The sequence below is a fragment of the Mytilus edulis genome, chromosome 2 (assembly GCF_963676685.1).
Source record: "Mytilus edulis chromosome 2, xbMytEdul2.2, whole genome shotgun sequence".
Classification (NCBI taxonomy): Eukaryota; Metazoa; Mollusca; class Bivalvia; order Mytilida; family Mytilidae; genus Mytilus; species Mytilus edulis.
The window spans coordinates 84,434,238-84,443,695 of NC_092345.1; positions in this window are offsets into that span (position 1 = coordinate 84,434,238).

The window sequence follows — 9,458 nt, forward strand, 5'->3', positions numbered from 1 at the left end:
CTTGTCTAACTTGTCATTTTAAAGTTGCTTCAATATTTCACATTTTATTGTACTTTTTTTTTTAAATGTTGCCTTTTTTAATCAATTAAAGACGTTTTTAATCAATTAAAATATTTGTTTTACAAGACCACAATAATGTTTCAGAGAATATAACACTTTTTCTGGAACATGTAAAATTGTGTTCCAGTAATATACACTATGTGTTCTGGATATTAACACATATTTCTGGAACACAGTCCGAGCGTTCCAGAAGTGTTACAAGGCTTAGAACGCGTAACGGCATACAATTTTGCTCACAAGGACATGTTCCAGATTCAAACTCTAGGCGTTCAAGAAGTACACGCTATCCGTTCAAGAATAACACATAGCGTTCAAAAGATGCACACATGATGTTAAAAACTGGAACACGAAAGTTAATATCTAGAACACTGTTACGCGTTCCAGATTCAAACACTAGGTGTTCAAGGAGTACACACTATCCGTTCAAAAATAACACACATAGCGTTCGAAAGATGCACACATAATGTTAAAAACTGGAACACCAATGTTAATATTGAGAACACCGTTACGCGTTCCAGAAGTGTTACAAAAGGGCGTTCAAAAAGTGTTCAGATTCTTAACACTTTTATTTACAGTGTATAAACGGCGTCTTTCTTTATCTTATCAATATACCGAGATATAACCAGAAGTTTAGACATTCAAAATAGGAAAAAAAAGACTTCTCAAAAATAGACTAGAAGACCATGGAAACCAGATCATTTAGTTTCACATTCAGATTATATTGGTTATTTTCTTGTCACTGACAATGCACACTTTTCTGATTGTGTTCCAATAATATATCCCCTCAAGAACTAGAAATTAAAGAATCAACAATCACGACTCTTCCTCGGCCTCAATTTTAGACTTGAACATCTATTTTGATATAAGCGGTCATCTCAATACCAGCATCTATGATAATTAAAAGAGACTATTTGTTTTCCGGTTTAAATAAATCCCACTCCTTAGCAGCAATATACCAACTACACATGCATAAGTCATAAAGGGATATATACTTTTCGATATATAATTCATTCGGTATTGAAGATATTGCAGCGGCTACTCAGACTTTATAAAACGTCACCAGAGTCTGAACAGAAAGATGACAGACGAATCGTGGTTTCAAGGAATGTCTTACACTAAAAAAGTTAATCGGAAGATACCAACCCTTGTTGATAGTATTCCGTATCAACTTCACAAATAATACACTGATGGTCTTGGTTTAGTGTTATTTATCATGTTGCTTATTATAAAATTCTTTCAGTTTATTTGGTAAATTTTATTTTTGTCGTAGCTCATTTTTTTTTATACACCCTGCCTTTGTACCCTTAGGGAGCTACCATTTGATTTTTAGGGGGGGGGGGGGCTAGGATGAAAAATTTTGTCCTGCATTTTTTTTTAGTTGTAATCTCTGTCCTGCCTTTTTATTTTTCACTGTATTCGGTCCTGCTTTTTTTTTTTTAGTTTATCCTGACTTTTTTTACATAAATTGTCATCCTGACTTTTTTTTTTGCAAGTGTTTCATCCTGCCTTTTTTTTACTCAAAACTCCTGTCCTGCCTATTTTTTTCAAATTTCATCCTAGCCCCCCCCCCCTAAAAATCAAATGGTAGCTCCCTTATCGGCTTCCGTATTATTGTGCTAGCCTATGTTTTTTTAATTGTTTTCTTTAATTAATGCTTCTTTACTTTGTCTATAGAGTATGCTATTTTGTTTTTCTCTGTTTGCATTGTTGTTTGTTTTTTACAATGTTGACTGCCACACCCCAATTTTTGACATTTTTACTTATTATGTCTGTTTGTTTCGTTGATATAAATTTAAGCAATGAAATAGACTGATTGTGTACTGTTTTTTTCACCAGCCAAGACAACGATATACAGTTTATCTTACTTAGCATTGTTCGTTCATTATTGATTCTATATAATATATTTTGTTTAAAAAGTTGCCTTGTATATAAAAATAGTTAAAGAAAATATTTTTTTCCAAATAGGTGTTTTCTTATAAAGAAAAATAAACTCAAAACTGGAATTGTGACTATTGTGACTTTCTGTTCTACATTCTTTAATATACTCATGTCATGCTGCCCATCTTGATATGAATACAAAATACTCTTGTTCTTATTCTATAGTTATGGAGGTATAGCAAATCTTAAATTTGCGCTGATTGGGGTCCATAAATGATTAGAATGTATGTAAAAAGCTTTGATTTAAAAAAAAAAATGATATATCATTTCTGTAGACGTTTCGACTTAATAAGAATTCGGATGACGTGTGATGCCTACATAACAGGAGACGCTTTCTGTGTCGGTGCACCTGGTTTCGCTCATATTGGAGTCATGGGATTCATTATTTTTTGTATATTACCTTCTCTTCTTAATCGAATTACAACCAGATGCTCCACAGGGCGTAGCTTTATACGACCGCAGAGGTTGAACCCTGAACAGTTGAGGCAAGTATGGACACAACATTCAAGCTGGATTCAGCTCTAAATTTGGATTGTGATTAAATAGTTGATACAGTATAGGTTTCTGACACAGAATAAATGTGGTCTAATGAACTTAAAATATTTTTTTTGCCTTTGAGCAATTCACTAAGCTGTTGAATATTAATCCTCTCAAACAAATGTTTGAAGAAATTTTCTTTTTATTTATGAAATCTGAAATGAGAAAAATTTAACCCCCCCTTTTTTTTCACATCCCCCTTTCCCTTTTTCCAAAACTGATCTCAATTCAAATTTCTAATGGAGTTTGCAACAATAACTACTCATTTAAATACATCATAAAATATTAAAATGTAAAATAAAGTGCTTGTTATCACTGAATGGTAAAGATTGTTTTAATTTATCAGTTGGTAGTAAAAGTGAATATACATTGTATATTGTATAAAACAATGATTTAAGTTGATTCAACTACTATTCTGGACAAAGAAAGATAACTCCAATTGAAAAGTTCTTGCCATTGCACAATATTGTGCAATTGAAAATATTTGCTATTACACAAATACTGTGCAGTTGAAGATTTCTTGCTATTGCGCAATACTGTGCAATTGAAAATTTCTTGCTATTGCGCAATACTGTGCAATTGAAAATATTTGCTATTACACAAATAATGTGCAGTTGAAGATTTCTTGCTATTGCGCAATACTGTGCAATTGAAAATTTCTTGCTATTGCTGTGCAATTGAAGATTTCTTGCTATTGCTAAATACTGTGCAATTGAAAATTTTGGATCCTGATTTAAACCAACTTTTAAACTGGGCCCATAATCAAAAATCTAAGTACATGTTTAGATTCAGCATATCAAAAAAGCCCAAGAATTCATTTTTTGTTAAAATCAAACTTAGATTAATATTGGACCCTTTGGACTTTAATGTAGACCAATTTGAAAACGGGACCAAAAATTAAGAATCTACATACACAGTTAGATTTGGCATATCAAAGAACCCCAATTATTCAATTTTTGATGAAATCAAACAAAGTTTAATTTTAAACTCCGATTTGGACCAACTTGAAAACTGGGCAAAAATAAAAAATATAAGTACATTTTTAGATTCAGCATATCAAAGAACCCCAAGGATTAAATTTTTGTTAAAATCAAACTAAGTTTAATTTTGGATCCTTTGGACTTTAATGTAGACCAATTTGAAAACAGGACCAAAAATTAAGAATCTACATACACAGTTAGATTCGGCATATCAAAGAACCCTAATTATTCAATTTTTGATGAAATCAAACAAAGTTCAATTTGGACACTTTGGGCCCCTTATTCCTAAACTGTTGGGACCAAAACTCCCAAAATCAAACCCAACCTTCCTTTTATGATCATAAACCTTGTGTTTAAATTTCATAGATTTCTATTTACTTATACTAAAGTTATGGTGCGAAAACCAAGAATAATGCTTATTTGGGCCCCTTTTTGGCCCCTAATTCCTAAACTGTTGGGACCTCAACTCCCAAAATCAATCCCAACCTTCCTTTTGTGGTCATAAACCTTGTGTTAAAATTTCATTGATTTCTATTTACTTATATTAAATTTATTGTGCGAAAACCAAGAATAATGCTTATTTGGGCCCTTTTTGGCCCCTAATTCCTAAACTGTTGGAACCAAAACTCCCAAAATCCTTCCTTTTCTGGTTATAAACCTTGTGTCAAAATTTCATAGATTTCTATTCACTTAAACTAAAGTTATAGTGCGAAAACCAAGAAAACCAAGAAAATGCTTATTTGGGCCCTTTTTGGCCCCTAATTCCTAAAATGTTGGGACCAAAATTCCCAAAATCAATCCCAACCTTCCTTTTGTGGTCATAAACCTTGTGTTAAAATTTCATAGATTGCTATTCACTTTTACTAAAGTTAAAGAGCGAAAACCAAAAGTATTCGGACGACGACGACGCCAACGTGGTACCAATATACGACCAAACAATTTTCAATTTTTGCCGTCGTATAAAACCAACGGATTGTTTCGGATTAGGTTTTAAAACATTAAGCTACCGTAATTAAACTTATTTCATTTTGAATCATTACAGCAGATTCCATTGAGTGTGTTATCAAAGGTAATTCTTTGGTTAGCTTGCTTGTTAGCTGAACCGTGAAGTCATTGTTAGGTTAGGTAAACTACCCTCCTTTCGAAGTAGCATAGTCCAACAGACAGATTGATTTGAATTCTGTAGGACTAGTCTATTCTTAAAGTAGGGTAGTTTACCTAACCTTACAATGACTTCACGGTTCAACTAACAAGCAAGCTAACCAAAGATATTACCTTTGGCTACACACTCAATCGAATCCGCTGTAAGTATGTATTTGCTTGCGTTTTCTTTAAGTAGTTCGGTCTACTCGACTATATTTTATTTTGTAGATTCATTTTACTGTTCATTGATCTTCATTGAGGAAGTCAACCGTTTCGGACTATATCGAAATTCATGTCATATTATACTTAATTAAAACTGGTTTGTATGCCATCTCAATATTTTATATATTTGTTTGTTATTTATTATAGAGAAATTTGAAATGTTTTATATTCGTATGAACGAAGTAAAAGTAGAATATAACTTCATGTAGATTTCTATTAAATCCATTCAGTTAACACGAATGCGCAATTTGAAAGGACTATAAATATTAAAAATGTTATAAAGAAAAATAAACAAGAAAATAGGCATGTACTTTTCCCTTTGAAATCATAGTATCCTGTATCTTTTAATACTCTGTTTCCCTATATTAAAACAAAACCTTGTATAACCAGGAACATATATATTATGTTCCCAGGTATAACAAAGGGTATTTAACATTTTTTAAAATTAAATAAATAAAAATCAATATGAAATTCTAAAAGTTCTTATTTAAATTTCGACAAAATAAAGTTGACACCACAATCAATTATAAGCACCATTGTGTTGGTACACAGGTTCTTTTGTAAGATAAAAAATGTCTTCCCTAAAAAAAAATCCCACCATAAACCAACAGTACTATCATTTTATCTTAATATATCTACATTTTTCTCAGTTTATGATGAAATTGGGTGACATTTTCAATACCGCTTCTGACCCAAATCATTTTTTTTTTGGTTTTATACCGAATACGGAGTCCTAAGTAAATCCTCAACAGCTTATAAAGATAAGAAGACATGGTATGAGTGCCAATGAGACAACTCTCCATCCAAGTCAATTTTTGTAAAAGTGAGAGATCAAAAGTAAACCATTATAGGTCAAAATAAGGTCTTCAACACGGAATCTTGGCACACACCAAACAGCAACTGATCCATAAAGGTCCCCACAAATGACTGGTTCCAATTCAAACGGGAAAACCAGCGGTCTAATTTATATAAAAAAGGAGATACACAATCAACAAACTACAATCACTGAACATCAGGCTCCTGACTAAGGACAGGTGCAAACAAATGCAGCGGTTTTGAACGTTTTAATAGGTACCAACCTTCATCCTTACCTGAAAGAAAATTGAAACATCATACCGTTACATTTCCAGCGATAACGCCCTTTTTTTCAAACTTCATGTTATACTTAAAATGACACAAATTTTTGAACAATACACACTTCTATACTACTAAAGCTGATCCTAAAATTTAGTAGTCGGAGACTAAAGGAAGAGACCGATTTCATTGAGCCGCATCTCCTCTCAGTGAACCCATACAAAATCGGAAGCATGTGTTCAACGGGGGGCTCTTAAACAGATAACGCAAGACTTCTCAAGAACTTATATAGGATGCATATTTCAGACGACTGATTATTATTCAATTCAATCTTGATAGAAATGAAGGAACAATTTGAAAACAGTTATAACAAGCATTCTGTGAGTATTGCATAGCAATACATTCATATAGTCCCCTACCGGATCTACCATTTAAAAAATCGTTGAAATGGAAGGAAATTCAAACTTTGATCTATTCCTTGTCATGGTGTAAACTAAATAAAAATATCTAGTCAGTATCTTCAAGCATGACGAAAAAAAACCCTGATTATTTCAATGTCCAAAGATCAGAACTCTGCACAAAATCAATAGACCGGAACAAAATTCGAACTTGATCTGTTACTTGTCATGTTAAAACTATAAACTAATAATCAAATCAATATCTTCAAGAATGACGATAAAAAATTTGGAAAACTGATAATTTTATTCACTAAAATTATCAGTTTTCAGTTTTAACATGACAATTTTCTAAGTCAAAACACCATAACTCTGCACAAAATCATCAGACTGGAACAAAATTTGAACTTGATCTGTAACTTGTCATGATAAAACCAACAAGAGTGCACACGCTAAAATGTCTTGCCTTCTTAACTCACCATTGATATATTGATAGTCCTAATTAGAAATCTTTACTACAACCATTACTTAAACTTAACTTGATCCAAGAAAATGAGGTCAAGGTCATATACACCAAATGAGAAATTCATGTACACCTTACAATCATTCAATACCTAAACCGATGGCTTATAATTTTAAGAAACAGACCTAACCAAGAAATCTAAACATTGACCAATGAACCATGAAAATGAGGTCAAGGTCAGATGAACCATGCCTGGCAGACATGTACAGCTTACAATCCTTCCATTCAACATATATGGTTGACCTATAGCTTAAAGTTTAAGAAATACAGAACAAAACACAAAAATTTAGTACTGAACAATGAACCGTAAAAATTGGGCCAAGGTCAAATAAAACCTGTGCAACAGACATTTAGGTCATAAAATATTTCCATACACCAATATATAGTTGACCCATTGCATATAGTATTAGAAAAAAAGACCAAAAATCAAAAACTTAACTATAACCACTGAACCATGAAAATGAGGTCAAGGTCAGATGAAACCTTCCAGTTGGACATGTACACCTCACAGTCCTTCCATACACCGAATATACATTGTACTAGGCCTATTGCTTATAGTATTTGAGATATGGACTTGACCACCAAAACTTAACCATGTTCACTGATGAAATGAGGTCGAGGTCAAGTGAAAACTGTCTGACGGGCATGAGGATCTTGCAAGGTACGCACATACCAAATATAGTTATCGTATTACTTATAATAAGAGAGAATTTTACATTACAAAAAATCTTAACTTTTTTTCAAGTAGTCACTAAACCATGAAAATGAGGTCAAGGACATTGGACATGTGACTGATGGAAACTTCGTAACATGAGGCTTCCATATACAAAGTATGAAGCATCCAGGTCTTCCACCTTCTAAAATATAAAGCTTTTTAGAAGTTAGCTAACACCACCGCCGCCGGATCACTATCCCTATGTGGAGCTTTCTGAGACAAAAGTTGCAGGCTCAACAAAAATCCAAATGTCATTGAGTTATTTCCCTTTGAAGAGAAAATCTATTTATTAATAAGTATTTCATCAAATATTTAATTCTAGGGAAAGGGCTTTAACTGAACAAAGGAGAAAAGAAGATTAGCTAAAATCATGAAAATTGAACTTGAGCTGTAACTTGTCAACTTGTCATGATTAAACAATTATAATTCAAATATCAAGTCTGAGACTACTATATATAGTAGTCTCAGATCAAATCAATATCTTCAAGCATGAAGAATAAAAGTCTCGAAAACTGATTTGACGGACTGCCGGATGGACAGACAGACAGACTGAGTGCAAACCTAAAGTCCCCTTCCACTTCATCGGTAGTCACTAGCGGACTAAAAATCTGCCTCTGTGATACAAGATATCTTATAAAAATGTAATTATATAAATAAAGATTCTACCACTGCATCGAGTGTAATACGATATTTATCCACTCGAGACAGTTAAATTTTCAAATTTAAAACGTGAGGCTTGTCCGAGCGTTTTAAATATTTAAAATTTAACTGTCGAGAGTGGATAAATATCGTATTACACGAGATTTGGTGGTGGAATCTCTTTCTCTAATGATTTTCTAACATTATGCAGGCAAACTTATTCCTTCATTTCGAATGATCTGCAAAAAGATGTGTTCTTTCTATGTGACGTCATCAGGCATTGTCGCCTTTTTTCATGTCGTCGTAATAGGAAATTTAGAGGAAAGCAAGAAAATTCGACGTCATAATCGGATTTTAACCAATGAAGTACTGAGATCAAACGAACCACACGTTGATTAAATTTTTTTTATACAATGGGTGCAGAAAGGGATAAATTGACGAAGAATTAGAGAAGATATCTTATAATTCAAATGAGATATCTTATATATTAAATGAGATATCTTATATATTAAATGTTTCAAGTTTTTATTAAATCAGGAAAATCAATACAAGTATAATGATGTCTTCCCCCACATTAACATGATATTACATCACATAAATAAATATATATTATGTATGACAAAATATCAAATCAAGGTTAAATGAATAAAATTACAAAGATTCAAAGCATAATTGTATGTAATGGCATATATTTTTTGTGTCATCAATATTTTGTGGGTTAAGTAAACTAATAATGGTTTCCATAACTTTTTCAGGGCACAGATCTTGTGAATTAAAATTTAGTTTATTAAATAGTTGTTTTCTATAATTTTCAAATTTTTTGCAATAAATAAGGAAATGTTTTTCATCTTCTATTTGATTGCAGTTAGAGCATATTCATGAAATATCTTATATATTATATACCGGTATGATATGTTACATTTATATATATTAAATGAGGAATCTTGAAATTCTAAAAAATAGTGAAACGGCTTGCCATATATGTGTATAGTTTGTTTTTATGATGCATTGTACCACTGTCCCATGCCAGGGGAGGGTTAGCAAATCCAAATCCAAATCCAAACATGTTTAACCCTGCCACACACTGTATTAGCATGTCAGGAGCCTGTTATTAGGAAGTTGTCATTTTTTACTGTTTTTTGTATTGAATTTACTACAATACAAACAGTTCTTGGCTCACTTTTTATTTGTTAAGCCTTTTTCAACAGTGATTTTATAGTGTGTTCTTACAG